At 41.9% G+C, this 22,819-nt stretch overlaps 1 protein-coding gene and 1 pseudogene across 8 annotated transcripts in view; both read right to left on the bottom strand.

The window, feature by feature from the left end:
• Caln1 (calneuron 1) overlaps positions 1 to 22,819 on the bottom strand; it is a 474,231-nt gene that overhangs the window by 397,782 nt on the left and 53,630 nt on the right. The window lies entirely within an intron of this gene.
• On the bottom strand, positions 8,930 to 9,515 carry LOC143437857 (large ribosomal subunit protein eL29 pseudogene; annotated as a pseudogene).

The raw sequence follows: 22,819 nt of genomic DNA, 5'->3' as shown, positions 1-22,819 counted from the left end.
ACAGAAAGACTGCATTTAGATTTTTTTTTAATCTGGTTGATTTCTGTCCAGTTTTGTTGTGGATTTTTAACAAAAGATTTATTTTATTTATATTTATGTATATATGTGTGTATATGGGTGTATGTGTGTGTATACGTGTGTGAGTCATGAGTCCTTGAGGAGACCAGAAGATAGTGTCTGAGCCCCTGGAAATGGAGTTATCGATTGTTCTAATCACCCAGTGTCGGTGCTGGGAACTGAACTCGGGTCCTCTGCAAGAGCAGCAGGCACACTTAACTACTGAGCCATCTCTCTAGCACAACTATGTTTTGTTCTTTTCAATTTTGGAGGCATACACACATGTGCCTTAGTGTGTATGCGGAAGTCAAAGGACAACTTGCAGAATTTGGTTCCAGGGATTGAATTCATACCAACAGGCTTGGTTATAAAAGCCTTTTTGCCTGCTGAACTATCTTACAGGGCTGGTTTTGTTTGTTTGTTTATTTGTTTGTTTGTTTTTGTTTTTTGAGAAAAAGCACTGCATTGATTTGTTTCCATGGCAGTAAATGTGCAGCATAAAATAGCACAGTCGCAGCTTTACAAACAACTGAGATCACTCTGTGGCAAGAAGATTAACGGAGGGACTGGATCGGCACAAATGATGACAATTCTTTTAACTTCTAGAAGAAGAAGGAAATTTTATATGCCAGGTGTCATACATAGCACATGCCTGGAATCCCAGCGCTTGGAAAGCTGAGGCAGGAGGATTGCTAGCTGACGTAAATCTGGGACATATAGCAAGTCCTCGTGTCCAAAACAAAGAAGATGAAGTTGGGGGTGTCGAGGGGGAGGAGGAGGAAGAAGAAAAGGAGAAGGAGAAAGGGGGAGGAGGAGAAAAAGGACAAACTTGCTAAGTAGCTTAAGGCTGCATGAATTCCTTCTCCTCCTACCTCAACCACCTAAGTGCTGGGATCACAGGCTCGTGCCACCATTTGCAGATAAAACACTTTTCCTAAGTGCATCTGGAAGCTTCCATCCATGCTCATGTGGTGACAACTGTTTTCTTTTACCACAGCACAAGTTCTATGTTATAGCCCCAGTACCAGCATCCTTGGCACTGTACTGATTTCAACTGAATAATAAATTCACACATTCGACCTTCTTCTTAGTAATTAAAAAAAAAAAGGAAACAGACTCAAAATCCAAAATGACATAGTGATTGCATGTGTGTCTTTGTGTGTGTGTGTGTATGTGTGTGTGTGTGTATGTGTTGTATATGTATGTGCTTGAGCATGAGCCCATGTATGTGCCCATGGAGGGTATCGGAGGATATCAGGTGTCCTCAGTTTCTCTCTCTCTCTCTCTCTCTCTCTCTCTCTCTCTCTCTCTCTCTCTCTTACACACACACACACACACACACACACACACACACACAATCCTTTGAGGCAAAGCAGCTCCCATAAAATTGGCCCTCATGGGGTTTTTGCCCAGGCAACCCCCAGAGATCCTCCTATCCGCACACCCCTCAATATTAGGGTCACATGCACACGTGGGACCATGCCTGGCTTGTTACCTAAGAGCTAAGATTTGCGAGTATTATTGCCCATTGAACCATCTCTCCAGCCCCTTGTCCATATTGATTCCAAATGCCATCTTATAGAGCATCAGTGATGGCTTGGTGATGGCTCAGTAGGTACAGGTGCTTGCCATGCAAGCCTGGGGACCTGAATTTGATCTCTTCAGCCACCTTGTATAGGTGGATGAAAAGAACCAACTCCACAAAATTGTCCTCTGACCTACACACACACACACACCATGGCATAAATACATATATGTTGCACACACATACAATAACAACAATAACATTTAAAATTTTAAAAACATTTGTAAAGGAAGGAAATAGGGAATTCTAGGTATTTTGTGGAAGAAGGCATTTTGCTTTTGATTTGGGGGATGTGTGTGTGTGTGTGTGTGTGTGTGTGTGTGTGTGTGTGTGTGTTTGCCTGCAGATGAATTCAGAAAATTAATGCACAAGAAATAACAGAATCATTATTTTTCAACCTCAAACATAGTGTTTGACCTATGCAAAAATTACCCATGGATGTTAACATCATGTAGTAAGAGGTGGCCGCTTTTTCCAAGTTCTTCATTGAAGAATTGTCTTTAAATTTTTTTAATGATTGGAATAAAAAAGTAAGAGGGAGAGAGTGAGGAGAGAGAGAAAGAGGGAGGGAGGGAGAGAGAGAGAACAGGTCAGAATAAAGTATTTGTGTAATCCTCTAGAATTTCAAATACACAGGTATCAAAAAATAAAAAATAGTTTTTTAAAACATGGTAATGGGGCTGGAGAGATGGCCAAGAGACGGCTGGAGAGATGGTTAAGAGCACTTGCTGCTGTTTCAAAGGACCTGAGTTCAACTCCCACCCCATATAAGGTTGCCTACAATTGCCTGTAATTCCAGCTTGTAACACCCTCTTCTGGTCTCCAAGGGTACTGCACTTAACATAGGTGTGTATATATACATATATATGATGGGGGGGGGACAGGGAGGCATAAATAAAAATTTTTAAACTAAGGTAAAATTTTATAACATAAAGGTACCATCTGGTCCTTTACAGAGTAGTGCATCTGCTTCTGAATTTAGTTTTAGTTTAAAAAAAAAAAAAAAAAAAAAAAAAAAGCCTGGGGAATAGTGTGTTCATTTTCTATTCCTGTAGCAAATACCTGGAATATAGCAATTTTAAAAAGTGAAGAGTTCATGTTGGGCTCACAGTTTTTGAGGTTTATGTGTGACTGATGGTCCCTGTTGCTTTAGGTTTGTGCCTATCACAGTGACCAAGGACACCTGCTTATCCCCTAGGCTATGTGAACAAAGATTAAGAGCTAGAGTTGGGGATGTGGCTCAGTGGGCAGACCGCTTACCTACAGTGAATGAAGCCCCGGGTACCATCCCCAGCATCACATAAAACAGGATGGTTACATGGGCCTGTAATCCCAACACTCATGAGGTAGAGACAGGAGGATCCAGACTTCAAAGGCATCCTTAACTACATAGTGGGTTTAAGGCCATCCTGGCTTACATGAGACCCTGTCTCAAAAGAAAAAGGGAAAAAAAAAAAAAAAAACAGAAGTTGGGGACTGGGGAGATGGCTCAGTGTCTAAGAGGACTTGCTACACAAGCAGGAGGACATGAGTTCAGATCCCAGCACCTATGTATAAAGCCAGTTGTGGCCTCAAGTCTCTTATAATCAGCTGTGAGTGGAAGTGGCAAAACCAAAGTTTCCTGGGGCTTTCTAGCCTCCAGACTAGCTCTAGGTTCAGTGAGAGATTCTGTCTCAAAGATATAAGGCAAAGAGTGATTGAGTAGAATCCTCAATGCCCTCTTCTGATTTCCATGCATAACCCCCGGCCACCAATGTAAACATACACCATCCACACATAGACAATACACACACACAAAAAAAAAGAAAAACAAAACCCATGTACTATGGTATCACACGTCGGAACAATGATGCCACAGTTATATTTTCATGGTTATGCAATTTGCCAAAGTTTACCAGCATGTCATATGTTAAAGTCAAGGATAGTCAACTAGAGAAAGGGGAGAAGAGAAACAGGTAGAGAGGGTTAGGCAGGTTTACATGTGTTGGGACATGCCTGTAATCCCAGCATTCAGGAGGAGACTGGGCTAGGAGGGTCACTGGGAATTTGAGGACAGCCTGGGCTACATAGTGACATCCTGTCTGGAAAAAAAGAAAACAAAAGAATCAGGCATACATAAAGCATCCTTGTTTTGCAAAGGAAAATGTTTAATAGAAATGATAACATTTCAAGTGGTTTAACTAAAAAAAACAAAGTTTAAATGTGTAAAACTATAAATTGGCTCTGTGACCAAAGTGGAACCAAACTGGGCACACATGTATACTTTCCAGTTCACTGAAGACGGAAAGATTTGAAAGATCATAGGATTTCAAAAGAAAACTATGGACAAAGCTCACTTAAAATGGACAGTACACCAGGGCAGGGCTCACACTTAACAGATGCAGAGACTGTAAAGTATCTGACAGCAGGTAGGTACTCACAAGTGGGAACAGTTGGCTAGATATTGCTGAAGGATCCCTTGGGTGGGCAACGGTGCTCACCCTGTCATCCAGTGCTCAGGAGGATGAGGCAGGATGATGCTGAGTTGGAGGCAAGCCTGGGCTACACAGCACATTCCAAGTTAGGTTAGGCTATAGAGTTAAACCCTGTCTCAAAAAACAAAAAAAAAACCAAAAAAACAAAAAAACACCAGTAGCTAATCTGTTAACTACTTAATTAATGAATTAATGAATTAGTTAAATGGTTAGTTAATTAGCTATTTGTTAGTTAGTTGGTTAATCAATTAGTTATTTCATTGCTTATTTGTTAATTAACCAATTAAAAGTTAGAATGCACCAATTTAAAAATTAGAATGCACACATCTTTCTAACACTATATTTGTTTTTTAAGAATGCATTTTATGGGGCAGCTGAGATGGCTCACTGCATAAAGGGGCTTGCCACCAAGCCTGACGACAAGAGTTCAATCCTGGAGTGCACAGAGAGGAAGGGGAAAAGTGACTTCTGCAAGTTTTTATCTGACCCCTACACATATGCACATAACCGTGTGTGTGTGTGTGTGTGTGTGTGTATCTGTGTGCACATGCACACAGAAATAATTTTTTAAAAAACGTTTAAAGTACATCTTACATATGTAGCTGCGCAATGACACTCATGGAAATATTGTAATGAAAGAAAATGAAAAAATACTATAATTAAATAGAATTCCCACTAAAGTTTTCTTCTGAAAGAACTGATGCATTTAATAAAATGGTTGAAAATAACAGGAAGAAGTTTTCAATTAATAATGGGTTCTATGCAGTGAAGTATAAAGATTCTAAAGAAATAACTAAAATGAGGACCTTTTAAACAGCATTAAACGTACAAACAACCTCTAACTTACAAAATGTTTCAATGTATCACCTTCCGGTTCTGTTTTTCAGTTTTATGATGGTCTGTGTACACACCCATGCAATAAACTGATTTTTCACCTTCAATATAGTACTCAATAAAGTCTGTGAGAGATCCTACAATATGTTATCAAATCGGATTTGTGTTAGAAGATTGTGAAGAGCAACAGACTGACGGGAGTGTTCTGAACACATTTAAGATAAGTAGGCCAGGTTAAACTGTGACCGTTTATAAGTAAGGGGAATTTGGTACAGCTTCCACTTAAACTATTCTCGCATAGAGTGGGTTTATTAGGATAAGCAATGGTTGGTTTTAATTGACAACTTTACACAATTTAGAATTAATCACCTGGGAAGAGAATGTCAATAAGAGATTGTTCTGGATAAGATTAACCTGTGAGTATGTTTGAGGAGATTGTCTCAATTGTGTTAACTACAGTGGCAACACCCTTCCTGAAAATGGGCGGCACCATTCCCTAGACAGAGAGTCCTAGAGTATATCAGTGTAAGAGCAAGTCGAACCCAAGCATCCATGCATTAATCAATTGCTCTCTGCTCTTGACTGTGGATGGGACTAGTTGCTTCAAATTCCTGCCTTGACTTCCCCACCATGATAGACTCTAACCTAGAATTTTGAGTGATTCTCCCCTAAGGTGCTATCACCATAATAAAAATAAAACTAGGACAAGACGCAAAGCCATTGTGAGCTGAAGGGCACCTGTCATCCACAGCGTAGAAGCTATTCCATGTATACGCTTCAAAAATAAACAGTTCTACAAGAACAACGACTAACTCAGCTTTAGCAATGGCATCCCATGGGCTGAAGAACTGGGGGATGTTTATGGAGGGGTTTATATAAATATCTTCTGTGTTGCTACATTTTTTTCCCTGATAAAGCATTTGTCTGGGCTTTTGCTTTAACTTAGTTTAGGAAGTATAGAGGTGTGGGGGGGGGGAGGGGGAGGGAGGTTGAGGAAATGACTCAGCAGCTAAAAGCACTTGCTTACTCTTGTAAACACCTAGGTTGAGCCGTTAACAACTGCCAGGAACTACAGTTCCAGGGATGCTAACTCCCTCTTCTGGACTCTGGGGTCACTGTGAGCAGTGTAGTGCACATACAGAGAAGTAGACACACACACACACACACACACACACACACACACACGCACGCACGCACGCACGCACACACGCACGCACGCACGCACGCACTTATTTTTTAATTAATTGACTTTTTAAGGGAAAAAAAAGCCAGATGCTAGCTGGCTTTCCCTCTCTGCTGCTTGGTCAGCACTGATGTGAGGCGTGGAGGCCACACGTCCCCACCACCATGAACTCTGGCATACCTGCCCCGCCATGATAGAATATAATCTTTCAAGCTGTGAACCAAAAATAAATCCTCCCTTAAGTTGTTCATGTAAGGAGTCTGTCAAATCAGTGAGAGACGTAAGCAACGCACACTGTGAAGGGACTACGGATGCTCATGAGTGTATGGATACCTGCTATAAAGGAAGTATATCAAAGCTCAGTAGAGCTTCCTAGCTACTGAACGGTATCGCATGCTGTGACAGTCAGATGCCCTGATACTGCCAGGACATGGAAGGCCTACTCACCATCCTAGACCTCCTCTTCAGATCTCACTTAACACCATCACGCCTAAATACTCCCTGATGACCTGCTTTCGTTTCTGTCAATGTGATAAGCAGACTGATGAAGAGCAGTTTAAGGGAGAAAGGAGTTGATTCCGCTTACAATTCTGCATTGCAACCCATTGTATAAGAAGTCAGAGTGGCGGGAGCTTGAAGCAGCTGGTTTTATCACATTCACAGTCACGACCAGAGAAAAACAAATGCGCCCACGCTACCTACTTGCTCCTACTCGGCTAGCTTTTTCACTAAACACAGTATTCTTGCCTAGGGAATAGTGCCACCCACAGTGAACCAGATCTTCCCACATCCATTAATTATCAAGTCAAACCCCTACAAACATGCCCATAGGTCAACCAGATGAAGACAACTTCTCAATTAAGACTTTCATAATTGACTCGGTTAGGCCAAGTGACTCTAGGCTGTGTCAAGCTGACAGTTTAAAACTACACATCACACCTATGGTTCCAGAGTTCTGTGAGTCACTTTAACAAACTGTTGACCTTGGGGGATCATGAAAACCCCCAAATTTATAGCAAGTCTATGAACCATGTCAGTGACCTGAGAGTCTGAACTTGACATTCTGTGTTTGTCGGAATTAGGCTAACAATTCTGATTAATGTCTAGCTGGGGCCCAAACAGAGTTAACAATCACTTTTTTTTTTTTTTTTGAGGTAGACATAATAGTTTTCAGTGAAAGACTAGCTAATGTAGACTACTTCATATAACAAGATGATGGAATGTATGATGTAAATATTAGACAAAATGTAATTCAAGATAAGAGTTATTAAATGGGACAGAGAGTCATTTAGTCTGGTCAAAAAGTCCAACCAACCATGGAGCTTTCTAGAATGCACCATTCTGCAACAAATAACTTAACAAGAAATCAATTGGAATACTATTAGGAATCATATGGGAACTCGCTTAAATACCAAGTTACAAAAATATGTGTGCACCAAAATCAATACCTTTCTCCCCTACGAAAATAACAAGGTATGAAATATAATGGAAGCCAAGGTATTTTTTTTTCATTTGCAATAGAAATAAAATGTTCAGTCTATATGGAAAGAAATGTAAAACTCTCTCAAGAAACATAAAAGGACCCTGGAATAAAAAGAAAAGAAAACAAAGGAGCATACCTTATTGTTAATCTTTTTAAAACAATAGCAGAGATTGCTAAATTAACTTCGAAGTGATAACAATTGGAATCCCAGTGGGATTCTGTTATGGTCCATGGCAACTTAGTGAGATCTAGAATCACCTGAGAGATGAACCTCTGGGAGCATCTATGAGGAATTATTCTGATTGAGTTAACCAAGGTGGTAAGACTCACACTGAATGGGCAGCACCATCCCATGGGCTGGGGCCCTGGACTAAATAAAATGGAGAAAAGGTAGATTGAATACCAGCATTTGCCTTGCTCTGCTTTCTGACAGCAGACACAATGTGGCCAGAAGCCTCGCACTGCCTTCTCCACTATAAGGGGCTATACCCTTGAACTGTGAGCCACAGTCAACCCTTCTTCCCTTAAGTTGCCTCTGTCAGGTATTTTATAATAGCAGCAGAAGAAGCTAAGACACTTATATTAGAATCAGATCAGAAGGTTCTAGAGTTCACCTGCAAAATTCAATATTTATAAAGGCATAAAGATGAGCTTTACCTGGTATTAAATATACATTAATTATATGGCAATTAAAACTATGGATCTCTCTATAATTGTCATAGTAATTCAGGAATTTTTTTAAATACTTGGAATTTATTATCGAGTTCCATATCTCCTTTTAAAATATAATCTCCAAAAGGGAAAGACTCTCTCTCTCACTTTCAATCCCTTTATTTCTCCTTCATTCCCCTTCCTCTTTCTTTCCTCTTCCTTCTTTCTTCCTCTCTCTCCCTCTCTGTAATTCTAGCACGGTGGTGCATGCCTTTAATCCCAGCACTTGGGAGGCAGAGGCAGGCCGATTTCTGAGTTTGAGGCCAGCCTGGTCTACAGAGTGAGTTCCAGGACAGCCAGGACTACACAGAGAAACCCTGTCTAGAAGAAAAAAAAAAAAAGAAACAGAAAATAAAAGCAGAAGGATCAGAGGTTCAAGGTCATCCTCTGCTATAGAACTAGTTTGAAGTCAGCCAGGTTATGTGAAATCCTATCTCAAACAAACAAAATACCACTGGGGGGGGGGGGGGAAGCCATTATAATAATTGGCCACATATGTAAATGAAAAATAAACTTGTTTTTTTTTGTTTTTGTTTTTTTGTTTTTTTCTTGCCTCGAGTTTATTTGTAAAAACAGCCTAGGACACTGGTCATCTGCAAATAGTGTGTGGGTAGGTGTGTCATGGCAGTCCATCTGTCTTCACACTGGCAGGAGCCTTTTCTATGGGGCCTTCACAGGGGCCTGGGCACCTTTAGGAGCCTGGGCTGGAGCTTTGGCCTGGGCCTTAGCTGGAGCTTTGGCCTCTGCCTTGGTTTGAACCTTGGGCTTTGGTTGGCAGAGCCTACGACCCTTGGCCATGTAGCTTCCAATCCGCTTCCCAAGCTTGGGGTGAGCGATGAAAGCCAGGCGGCTGAGTTTGCAGCTGGGGCCCTTTGGCATCTTGGGCTTGGTGACCTGAGGCTTTACCAGGGCCTTGATGGCTTCTGCGCGTGCACTCACTGCCTTTGCATTGTTGGCCTGCATCTTCTTCAGGCCTTTCTTGTTGTGCTTCTTGGCAAAGCGCATGTTCCTCAGGAACTTGGGGTCAACCCCCTTAAGAGATTCGTATCTTTGTGACCGGGGTTTCTTGATGCCATTTCTGTGCCATTTGCGGGACTGGTTGTGTGTGGTGTGGTTCTTGGACTTGGCCATGTCTGCACGGTAAGCTGCAGCTTCCGCAGCGCCTGGGACCGGAAGAGAAAGAGCTAAACTTGTTTTTTTTAATCACTAATAATCATAGAACTATTAATATAAGAGATTAAGAGGTCCCATTAGATTGGCATGATTTAAAACTATGGAGAGAATCCAATATGAGAATATATAAACACGTATCTTCTTAGAAAATAATAACCAAATATATGCCATCATTTCAAGAAAGAGATTAAATTATGTGCATGTCTAGGGCTGGAGAGATGGCTCAGTGATTAAGAGCACTGGCTGCTCTTCCAAAGGTCCTGAGTTCAGTTCTCAGAAACCACATGGTGGCTCACAACCATCTGTAATGGGATCCAATGCCCTCTGCTGGTGTGTCTGAGACAGCGAGTGTACTCATATACAATAAATAAATAAATAAATAAATAAATAAATAAATAAAATTTTTCTTTAAAAAATTATGTGCATGTCTTACGTATATCACTGTAACAAAACAGTTATGTCAAAAGTAACTTAAAGAAAGTGGTTGGTTTTTTGCTCACAGTTCCAGGTACAGTCAATCATGGCAGATGAAGCGGCTGGTTGGTCACATTACACCCCACAGTCAGGAAGCAGAGAGAGATGGATGCTGGTGCTCAGAAAACGTCTTCCTTTATTTCAATTTAAGACCCCAGACCATGGGATGCTGCCATCCACATTCAAAGTGGGTCCTTACCTTCTGTTAATTCAACCTGGAAACATCTTCACAGACGTGCCTAGGATGCATCTCCTAGGTGATTCCAAATCCCCTCAAGTTGCCAACCAAGATTTACCATCACTGTGTGTTATCTTAAATGTCTATTAAATCCAGCAATTCCAATTCAACATGTACCATCAGACCAGTGGAAAGACTCGGCAGGAGAAGGCCATTGCCACCAAGCTGAATGACCTGAGTTCCACCCCCAGAACTCATGTTTACAAGTTATACACACACACACACACACACACACATTCACATACAAATGCAATTTTAAAAAATCTAATTACCACAGATACAGTATATTTGTTGAATAAGGGTGTGGTTGTATGCATTATAAATGTAGTATATGGTGGTTTTTATCTTAGTGAAAACTCGGCCATCAAACTGACCATTGATAGGTGAGGAGATAGCCTTGCAAACAACAAGACCTGAACTTAATCACCAGAACTCACATAAAAAATGGTAGACCTGGTTGTATGTACTTGTAATCCAGAGAGGCCGAGACAAGAAGATACCTGGGGCTCACTGGCCAGGTAGCCTAGCCTACTAGGTAAGCTCAGGCCATTGAAAGACCCTATCTCGGAGGAGGTAGACAGCTATGATGAGGATGATACCCAAGGTTATCCTCTGGCTTCTATGTGTATGTGTCCATACATAAACCTGCTTACACATGAGCAGTATTAATAATACTTGTGTAATAATTACACAAATAGTAATAATAAATAAATAAATGTTAGTGAGTAACCTTGGGAAAGAGCTGACTCATTTAAGCATTAAATCAAGTTTCAACTGTGAATCTGGCCAAGAACCCATGGCTGGGGAGCTCAGAGGCCTCAGGGACCAACCTACCAGTATTATTTTGCAAAATGGACATAGTATCAAACTGCCCCCTTGAACACTTAATCTTTATCCCCTTTGATGAACCTAGCTCTCAGCCATCAACAGAGAAGCTTGTGTTTGCAGTGGGAGGAAGGTGACACAAGACACTTACAACTGGTCAGAGTGCAGAGAGGAGGTGACACTTAAGTTTTCACCCATAATGAAAAGTATATTTCACAAACCCCAAGACTCAGGGACCATCATAGAAGACTGTAAGAGCCGAAGACGGTTGGAGGGTGGAGGATGACATGAAATGGCATCTTCTGAACATGACAGTCTCATTGTACTCATGAACTCACAGAAGCCATGGCTACCTGCACAAGCCCTGCATAAGATCAAGTCAGTTGACATTCTAGCATGGGACAAGGGAGTTCATGAGCCCCTACCCCTACCTTAGTTTCTACAATGATAGCTGCTAATGTTTTTTTTTTTTTTTTTTTTCAGGAGTGTGGTCCTGGTAGGTTGATCATGGTTTGGGGAGACGGCATGTGAGGCTCCAGAAGGAAAGTAAATATGATCAAAATACTGTGTATATATGTATTAAATTTTTAGCAAATAATATTTTTCACATCCCAAGACATAAATCAAATTTCAAAATAGCCTGTCCAACATAATACCTTTTATTCAAAGTCATACACAGCTAAATTTTGTGCATATGGCCTAGAAATTTCTTTCTTAGGAAACTAGTTAATAAACAAGGAATTCAAATGTTCACAAAAATATACGTCCTAGAGTATTTTCAGCAGTGCTATTGAGAATAGCGCCAGACTGGAAACTATCCAGATGCCCATCAATAGTAGCCTGGATAAATAAATTATGACACGGACTGAGAACATGCCATATCACTAGTGAAGAGCCTATAAACACAGGGCAGGAATGGATCTTTACAAATTACATGAAAGAAGAATGGTGAAGACAAATTCACCTTCATGTTTATATATAACAAACTTAAAAACAGACCAGGGTAGCTTCTGTCACCAGAAGTCAGTATGGTCCTGAAGCCTCAGTTGGTGAGGAATGGCTATCTTAATCAGTGTTCTATTTCCTGTGAAGAGACACCATGACCATGGCAACTCTTACAAAAGAAAACACTCAGTTGGGGCTGCCTTACACTTCAGAGGTTTAGTTCATTATCATCGTGGCAGGAACCATGGAAGAATGCAGGTGGACATGGTGCTGGAGAAGATGCTGACCGTTCTACATCTTGATCCACAGGCAGCAGAAATGAAAGCCACTCTAGGCCTAGCTTGAGCATCTGAGACCTCAAAGCCTGCCCCACAGTGACATACTTGCTACAACAAGCCACACCTACTCCAATCCTTCTAATCCTTTCAAATGGTCCCACTCCCTGATGACTAAGCATTCAAATATATGAGCTCATGGGGGTCATTATTATTCAAATAGCATACTGTTCTTAGTTTTCATCAGAGAAGTTTCTTACTGAAGCTGGAAGATGGGGAGATGCACAGCATAAAGATGTCTTCTGGAAGCAATATAACCATTGTGCTCATGAACCCATTGCAGCTGTGGTTATCTGCATAAGACCTGCACAAAGCACCATCAACATTTTATCAAGGAGAGGCGCTCATTAGACCACACACGTTCCACAAGGGATAATTGTTAATGGTTGTTGGGGGAGGAAGTGTCGTTTTTCTCAGAGCCATTGATAAATAGACCCCACGACAACCACACTCAAGCAAGTCATTCTAACCCCAATGAACCACACAGAAAAAGAAAATGTGAAGGCGGGGGGGGGGGGATTCTAATGGTAGAGAGAGGAAGAGCTGTCTTAGTCAGGGTTCCATTGCTATGAAGAGAACTGTGACCATGGCAACTCTTACAATGAAAACCATTTAATTGGGGCTGGCTTACAGGTTCAGAGGTTCAGTCCATTATCATCATGGTGGGAAGCATGGCAGCATCCAGGCATACTTAGTGCTGGAGGAGCTGAGAGTTCTACATCTTGATCCACAGGCAGCAGGAGACTGTGTGTCACACTGGGTGTAGCTTGAGCATATATGACCTCAAAGCCCCGCCCCACAGTGACACATTTCCTCCAACAAGGCCATGCCTACTCCAACAAGACCATACCTCCTAATAGTGCACCTCTCTATGGGTCAAGCATTCAAACACATGAATCTATGGGGGACAAACCTATTTATACTACCACAGGAAGATAGAGGGAAATGGGGGGGGGGGGGGGTGGAAAAGACTAAACCTTGTTATATAAATGCACTTAAAAATAAAATAAATCCATGGCTAGAGAGATGGTTCTACAGTCAGGAGCACCAGTTCCCAAAGCCTACACTGGATGGCTCACAACCATCTGTAACTTCCAGGGACCTAATGCCCTCTCCACTTCTCCATGGACACTGACTGCATGTACATACATGCACTCAGATACATACAAGTAAAATAAAATAAAACAAATCTTTTTTTTTAAGTTAGAAAATAAATAAAAGTGAGGAAGTGGGACAATTAATAAAAATAAGGACTGGAAAGCTGGTCAGATCACAGGGGACTTGTCAGAAAGTGATAGATTTTTCACCTGTCAGTGAATGCGAGTTTAGAAAAAAAGAAAAATGGAAAAACAGCATCTATCCAAAGGCTAAAGTGCTGGGCAATTTCTGTTGATTCTGTTATTGCTGAAGCTAATCCCAAAATTCATTTTAAGAAACAAATTATTAGAGGATTATTGAAATACAACAAACTGCATGTAAAGTTCTAGACTGCTTCAAACTAAATGCATATATATGCACACACGCACAAACACACACATACATACACATACACACATGCATACATAGATACAAACACACATACACATACACACAAACACACACATATACACACACATACACACATATATACAAATGCACACATATGTGCACACATATGTACAAAAACACATATATACATACACACATGGACACAAACACACACATGCAGACACATAGACACACACAAATAAATGTGATGGATGATTTTGAAATTCTGATTCTCCAGCTTTCACCTCAAGTATTGGGATTATGATATGCATCGCCATGGTTTATGCTGTGCAGGGGATAGAGCTGGAACTTCACGTGTGCTAGTAAACACTCTACCAACTGAGTCCCAGCTCCTAATTTGGTAAGCTTTTGTCTGTGTGCATACTCTGGTATACACATCACATGGTAAATGTATCTATATCCCTTTGTTATTCCTTCCTTTCACCTCCCCAATTGTCTCCCCTCACCTGCAAGAATCATGATAGTTGGAATTTGGGGGACACGGATTTTTGTATGTTCATGTTTACCAGCCCCCCCCACCTCAATGCTAGTGATCAAACACTAAGCTACAACCCTAGCCCATTATTTGGCTTCTTTGGGGAACAGAAGGAACAAGGTCTTATCTATCCCAGACTGGCTTCCTACTCCCTATGTAGCCAAGGATGACCTTGAATTTACAATCCTCCTGCCTACACCTTCTCATTGCCAGGATTATAGGATGCTAGTTCTCTGGGCAGGCATTCTGTCAAGTAAGCCACATCTGCCACCCTAGTTTCCTTATCTCTTTATAGTTACAGAGATAAAGAGGAAGGTATAATCTTGAAAAGTTCTGGAAACTTCCAGAGGTTAAGCTTAGCTGAAAAGAGTTACTGGAGACAAGTCCTCCACAAGTCTCTCTCTCTCTCTCTTTCTCTTTCTTTCTCTCTCTCTCTCTCTCTCTCTCTCTCTCTCTCTCTATCTATCTATCTCTCCTTTCATCCCCCCTTCCTCTCTCACTCTCCTTTTCTTCCTTCCTTCCCTCCTTCCCTCCTTTTCTCCTCCCCTCCTTCCTCCCTTTTCTCCTTCCCTCCTTTCCTCATGAGATTTCCAGTCCACCCTGAGGTAAGCAGCCTCTACCACTGCTCCTGCCACCATGACGCTCTGCCTCCTCACAGGCCCAGAAGGACTGAAACCTCCCAAAGTAAATCCTTCACAAAGATGTGAACACAGAATGGGGGGGGGAGGGGTATAGCTGAGAGGAGAGGAAGACCAGCCCAGTGGGAGAGAGGGTAACGGAGCAAATATAATCAAAACACAGTATATGTGTATGAAAATGCCATGAGACTTATTGTTATATATAATTAACGTGCTAAAATTAAACAAGAACATTTAGGAGCCATCAAGATGGTTTAGCAGGTAAAGGTGTGTGCCACCAACCTTGCCCACCTGAGTTCTTCCATTCCTAGAACCCACATGGTGGAAGGAGAGAACTGACTCCAGCCAGCTCTCCTCATATGTGTGTCTTCATGTCTTCATATGTGTGCTGGGGCAGTGTGCCTCCCTGATACAAATAAATCAAAAAATGTAAAAATAAATACATAAATAAGTGTTTACAAGGTTTTTTTAATTCCTTCTTGAAGTTGCTTTTCTCAGGACTTTTGCTACTGGGAGGAGAAACAAAGAGAGTCACTGAGTCTTCAGTGTGTCATGTTAATGATTTAAATTTAATTATTCAAATAAAGTTGCAATTAATAGTCATGTTAGAGTCTTCGTATGAACACACACATCCAGTTGTTTAGCTAAGCATCTAGCTATTTAAACTGGTTAAATATCTAGAAATGGAAAGCATGAGATAAAACAGATACACCTTTGACTGTGTGAAAATTTGCCAAGTTGTTACATAAAGCAACTGGAACATTCCATATCCCCTCCCAGAATAGCCGGTGCTACCCACATTCAAGATTCCCTTCCTTCTCAGTTAAACCTCTCTGGAGATACCCTCACAGACACGTCCAGAGGTGTGTCTTCTGGGTGGTTCTAAATGCAGTCACGTTAACAGTGAAAGTTAACATTTTAATTTTGTTATTACATTTAAATTTTAATATAGTTCCAGTAGCTCCACTCTGCCCAAAACACTAGCTATTTGCTGCTCCCTATTCTAATAAAAAAAATATATGTATGAATGTTTTGCCTGTAAGTACATCTCTGTGTGCACCATGAGTGACCCTGGTACCCAGGGGAGCCAGAGAGGGTGCCCAATTCCTTGGGACTAGCTTTAAGAATAGTTGTGTGCCATAGTGGCCACAGGAGTATGAAGGCTGCTTGTTCACCTCCAAGAAAAGGGCTTCCCAGTGCTCAGCACTCTCTTGGTCTTAATCACTGTTCTATTGCTCTGAAGAGACACCGTGACCAAGGCAAGTCTTATATGAGAAAGCATTTGATTGTGGACTTGCTTACAGTTTCAGAAGTTTAGTCTATTATCTTTATGGGAGTGGCAGCATGGCAGCAGGCAGGTAGGTGCTAGAACAGTAGCTAAGAACTACATTGTGTTCCACAGACAGAGAAAGAGAAACTCTGGGCTTGGCATGGGCTTTTGAAACTTCAAAGCCTACCCTCAGTGACACACTTCCTCCAACAAGGTCACACCTTCTAATCCTTTTAATCCTTTCAAATAGTATGGCTCCCTGGTGACTTAAGTATGCCAATATTTGAGCCTATGGGGGTCATTCTTATTCAAAGCACCACACCCTTTTTATTCAGTCTGGTATTCTAGCCCATGAGCTAGTGCTGCCCACGTTCAGGGTTCACCTTTCCTTCCCAGTTAAACCTCTCTGGAGACACCCTCATAGACACATTCTGTGGTGTGTCTCCCAGCTGGTTCTAAGTCCAGTCAAGTTAACAATGAAAGTTAACCATCACAAGCACTGTTCTGGAACTATTTGAAAGGGATTGTTTACACTAAAGAAAAGAAAGACTAGTTCTGAAATTTGTTCCTCAGCCTGAGAGATGGCTCAGTGGTTAAGAACACTTGTTATTCTTACAGAGGACCCAAGTTCAGTTCCCAGCACCCATATAGGGCAACTCTCAGTCATCTGTAACTCCAACTCCAGGGAATCCAATGCCTTCTCCTGGCCTTTGTAGGTAACTTCACTCATATACACATACCCACTGACACATACGCACAAATAAAAATCTTTTCAAAATGGAAAAAGTGTTCTTACCCGTGAGATCAGTGGAAAGAAAACAAACAATGTTATTGTCACAGCTTTCTCCCACATGTATAGTGTCACTTTTGAGGGGGTAGGTGTAAAACAGGTGGGCGGGGGGCGTACAGCAGCCGGCACTGCTGTTTGATTGTTTAAACATTAATTCCAGTTCCTAATGCATAATTACAGCCTGGGTGTGACCAGAGAAGGATGCAAAGACTCTTTTACCTCTACAATTGGGGGGAAGGAGCCCTGCAAACACGACAACCTGAGTTTGAACCCCAGAACCTACTGTGGCACACATCTGAAATCATAGAGAGAAAGCAACAAGCAAATTGCCATGTATGTATAAATTGTAAGGTGAGCCAAGGACAAAAATAAATGAGGAGAAAAAAAATTAAAGAGGGAATGAACTTGGGTGAGCAGAGAAGGATGGGTAAGATCTGAGAGGAGTTGGGGGAAGGAGGTGAAAAAAATAGGATCAAAATGCATTGTATAGACATCTCAAAGGCTAGGAAAAAGAGACGGAGAACCAGAAAGTCATGACACAGGCCCAAGAGATGACTCCATGAATGGAAGTGCTTGCTGCACAGGCATAAGGACCCAAGTCCAGACTCCCAGAACATAAAAAGCCAAGGTGGTCATGTGTGCGTATAACCCCAGCACAGTGGGAGGCCGAGAAAGGAAGCTAAGACATGAAGCCTAGTTCTAGTAAGAAACTTCATCTCTGTGGAATCGATGGAGACTCACAGAAGACACTTGATACTTCCCTCTGGCTTCCAAATGTGTACACATGGACACATGCACTCCCCCACACATGTGCATAATACACATACCACATTCACACATGAAAACACTAAACATGTACACACACAGACACACCCACAAAGACAAGACACAAAAGGCATCCATGGATCACAAATGTCTGTGCACTCAAGTGAATGAAAGCAATGTAAAGCTGGAAAGATGGATACGCTGTTAATGGCACTTCTTGTTCTTCTTAATGACCTAGGTCAGTTTCCGGCAGCCATGTTGGGTGGCTCAACCACCTGTAACTTTGGTCCAGGAGATCCAACGCCCTCTGCTGGCCTCTGCACTCATTCACATGTACATCCTCATAATCAAACTAAGGCAAATATTTAAGCAACCAGTCTGTAAAGGCCACGTACTATAGTGAGACCGTGGAAAAGGCAAAACCATAAAAAGAGGAGACCAAGAGAACCTGGGACTAGGTGAAGCTCAGGTCCTTTTTTCAGGCAAGGAAAGCATATTCTATACCACTGTAACTGTGGGTTCATAACAATATGCACTTCTGTAAACTCACCAAACTGCACTTGTATTTACTTGAATGAGTGCCAATTTTAAAGTAATTAATTGATTAATTAAAAAGTAATTAATGTTGTTTTTTGAAACAAAATCTCAATCATTCGATTTTACCATTGAAAACCCAGGAGCCAGATACTGGGGTGAAGGCCTGCTATCTCAGAGAAGCAAAGAAAGCACCCAGCTGACCTTTCTCCTCAGCTGATATCCTACCAGGAATGACCCTCTTTCATGCCCTCTCAAACAAACAAACAAACAAAACAAATCAAACAAACAAAAAACCTTCAAACTGAATGTCCCTCCCTTCTACTTCCTGTGCATCTCCCATCTGTCCTTCCAACTACCTCTTACTCTCTCTGTTTTTTTTCTTAATAATCCTATGTTTACTTCCTGTCAACTGCTTGCTTGCTCCGCCTCTTGACCTATGATTGACTTTATTTAATCCTGTTTACAGTATTTGTGCAGAAAGCTCCTGGATTAAAAGTGTGTGCTAAGGCTGAGCCACATCACAACTTTAAAAGGTTTTTTCCAGTAAATAACACCATCTTGGGGCTCACAGTGTGATCAAATATCCTGCAATAATTTAAGGCTGGGGGGGGGGGGAACCATGGCAATGCAAGCCTGCAATTCCAGAGGCAGGAAGACCATTGGATCGAGTTCATCCTCAGCTACAAAGGATGAGGCCAGCCTGGGCTACATGAGATAATACCCCCTAGAAGCTAACAAATTATAAAGCATTTAAAAGCTCAAACAAATCCTAGGATGGAATCCAAAGAAAAACAAATTCATTTGTACTGCAGGCATATAAAATGACCTCACTGAAGAGGGCAGGAAGAAAGTGAAACTCAAATAGCTTTGGAAACAGACCCGCTGTGTGAAGCCAAACACAGTGAATGCTGAGTGTAAGCGTCATTGCAGTTGATGCACAGATGATGAAGTCAGGTCCTGTGGGCCAATGATGTCATGGTTCTCCAGACATTATGGATATACTGGGCTTCCATTAAGTAAATGGATGGTGGCTGGTCAGAGCCAAATTGCTCTGTGACAGAGTAGGAGTCTATAGTTTAGCACCAAGAAGGAATTCTAGAATGATCCATGTAGTGATGGAATAGGAAACAACACAGATGAATGTTTTAAGTCAAGATAAGTATATGTAGAAATCTGTGTGGATTGTATATATGTGGGGCTTGGTATACATTCATGTTTCTAGGTCCTATTAGCTGAGAAGGCCTAGAAGTTGTAATTGTCCCATAGCAACAAGCACACCTAGCACCAAGATCTTGGCTTCTGATCCAATTCTCTAATCAAAGAAACCAGGACAAGGGTCTGGGGGTGATGGCTCCATTAGTAATGTGTTTGCTATGAATCATGGAGACCTGAGTTTGATCGCTGCAACCTACATTTTAAAAAACTGGGCATGATGGTGCATGCTTGTAATCTTCTTTATAGGGAGATGGAGAGAAGGATACCTCTGGGATTTGGCAGGCAGCCAGCTCACCTACCTGATGAATTCTAAGACAGTGAGAGACCCTGTCTCAAATTAAGCAAGGTAGAGGGCTCCTCAGGCTGACCTCTGACATCACAGGTGCTTGAATATGGGCACACCCACACATAAGAGTGCACATGCAAAAACATACACACCAGAAAAACACAAACAAACAAACCAGGCCAGGGATGTGTGAGAAGAGATTGAAATATCTGTAGTACGTCAAAATTAAACATTGCTGGAGATATTCCCCTTTGCACTGATTAAAAAAAAACAAAAACAAAAACAAAAACAAACAAACAAACAAACAAACAATCCAAAGAGCAGAGTTGTCCCCATCATGGTACAATATATGTGTTACTTTGCCCACAAATCTTGGCTGTTAAGTCTTATGTGTCTCTAAAAAGTCAAATCTTAGCCTAAGAAATGCTTGGCCAAATATCAATTAAATGGGAGACTTTGAACCAGGCCTATAACCCTAGCACTCAAGAGTTGAAGGCAGAAGGCCCAAGAGTTCAAAGTTATCCTCAGCTACATAGCCTGGGCTACATGTTACCCTGTCTCAGAAAACCAAAATATGTAAGTAGTAAAATTAGCTCCAATTTAATACTTGCTAAAATACCATTGCTATGGTCTACTGTTGGGGGTGAGGGGGGGTGAAATCTTTGGATGTTAGAGGGAGCCAGAGGGAAACCATTCCTGTGGGTCATGTTTCCTAAAGAAGGGTGAATGTAACTAAGACACCCATGAGATAGTGAGGTGGCATAGACCTGTAACCCCAGTTCTCAATTACTGAAGCAGGAGGATGATGATAAGTTTGAAACATAGACAGGGTCTCAAAGCAAGGGAGAGCCAGAGGAGAGGAGAAAGGGAGGGAAGGGAGGAAGGAGGGAGGGAAGGGAGAAAGAAGAACAGGAGGAAGGAAGGAAAGATCAAAGGAAGGAGTGGAGGATGGAGAAGAGAAAGGAGGGAAGAGGGAGGGAGGGGAGGGGAGAGAGGGAAGGAAGGAATAATGAGGGAAGGGAGGGAGGACTGACTGGTGGTCACGTCTATGATGTTGCTATTTCCCATTGCCTTACAGTCATGTGTTCTGTTTACTCTTAGTTCTACAGCTCCTCAGGTGTGCGACCATCCCCATGACCACTCCTACATCGCATTAGTTAGTGCGCCACTAAAGACTCGCATGTCCTATTGTGCCACACGCTTGTTTAATGCTTTGAGACAGCACTAAACTATAATTGATTTTCTTTGCTGTTACCTTAAGTGTTCTACTCTGCATTTAGAAGACATAATTCACAGGCCTCGATAGACTTGACAAAACAATCCATACATGAAAAGAGCCTTTAAAATACTTTCTTTCTCTGATTCTAACAAGATTCCCTTTGCTTTGTTTTACTTTTGTTTTCTTAAAACTGGGTCTCATGTAGCCCAGGCTGGCCTCAAACTTGCTATGTAGTTAAAAGTTACCTTGAATTCCTAATCCTCCTGCCTCCATCTTCAGAGTATTGGGTTTCAGGCGTATGATACCAGCAATAGTCAGCTTGCTGAGATTTCTTGGTACATTGTAATCTTCCCTACATTGAAACTCTCCAGTTAGTCTCAGGTCTGGTAAAATCTCTGGTTCTCTCTCTCTCTCTCTCTCTCTCTCTCTCTCTCTCTGACTGTCTCTGTCTATCTCTCTAACACACACCCACCTACCCCTCCCAAGTGTTAACAGGATATATGTATACGTTGGTAAAGGAAACTGTCCTCTCTTGCCTTCACCAACCCTAAAGGAAGGTGACTTGGTCATCAATACATATTGAGAGAGGACAGTGACCCCCAGAGTCCCAAATAGAGACTTGAACTAAAGCCACGGAGGACTGAGATGCTACTAGCCCCTGTTCAGTTAGGGCAAAATCTCCTTACTATTCAAAAGAACCCACTGAACTCTTAAGCCTGAAGTCAGGCAAGAGAATCATGAAGTAGACACTGAGTTTCCTTTAGGGGAATGTAAAAGCCAGAGGTCAGGACAGACTGCTGCAAAACCATCTTCCGAGCACATGAGACCCTTGCACACAGGAATGCACAGCAGCTGTGGGTGCCTTCTTAGACCCACAGAAGACCAAGCCAATCAGCTTGGGTCCTTTTTTCTTCCAGGAAGCATCCCATTAAGATGTCCATGTTGAGCTGGATGACCCCACATGCATGCACATAAGGACAGCAGTGAATAGACTCAGTGGGCTATGAAAGAGAATATGACGTGAAGAAGAGGGTGTAGCAGGGTTATTATGGGGTGGAGCTGAAGAAGGAGCAGAGGTCAAAATGATCAACATATGATCAATACATATGGGAAATTATCAAAGAATGGTTCAGAAACATTTTTAATGCATTGAGGTTGGAGAACTAGCTCGGCTGTTAAGAAGAGTACTTGCTGCTCTCACGGAAGACCTGAGTTCAGTTCCCAGCACCCATACCTGACAATTACAAGTGCCTGTAACTTCAGCACCAGTGTTCTCTTCTGGCCTCAGTGGGCACCTGTCCTCCTGTGGACATACCCATAAATATGCATCATTCAAAAATAAAAATAAATCTAAAAAATAAAGTAGACCAGAGGCAAAAGAAAGATTTTGGTGAGCCCAGGTCACAGAATTGAGGGTATGGCAGAAGAAGAATTTCTACTTTTTGTCTAGCTCAGCTGTCACGGATTCTGTGGCATTGAGGACTCATGCCTCAGCTGCACCTGCAGTTCTGTCCTTCCCAGAGGACGATGCTCTTGGCCCTGAGTGCTCACACTCACTTCCTCCAAGATCAACTACATTAACAAGCAAATTCAAGTACTTCCTCTCTCTAGTCTCTTGCCTCTCCACTTCTGTGTCCCCTGTCCTCAAAAGCCCCGTCCTTTGATGAGCCAGTGCAACTGCTCTGGAGAGCAATTGACAACGTTAGGAAAAGAGGAAGATGTGTCTGTGTATGTGTCTGTGTGTGTGTGTGCATGTGTC

This window comes from Arvicanthis niloticus, chromosome 24 (genome assembly GCF_011762505.2).
Source record: "Arvicanthis niloticus isolate mArvNil1 chromosome 24, mArvNil1.pat.X, whole genome shotgun sequence".
Lineage (NCBI taxonomy): Eukaryota > Metazoa > Chordata > Mammalia > Rodentia > Muridae > Arvicanthis > Arvicanthis niloticus.
Note: the sequence above shows the minus strand (reverse complement) of the source record. Positions and strands in the feature narration are given on the sequence as shown.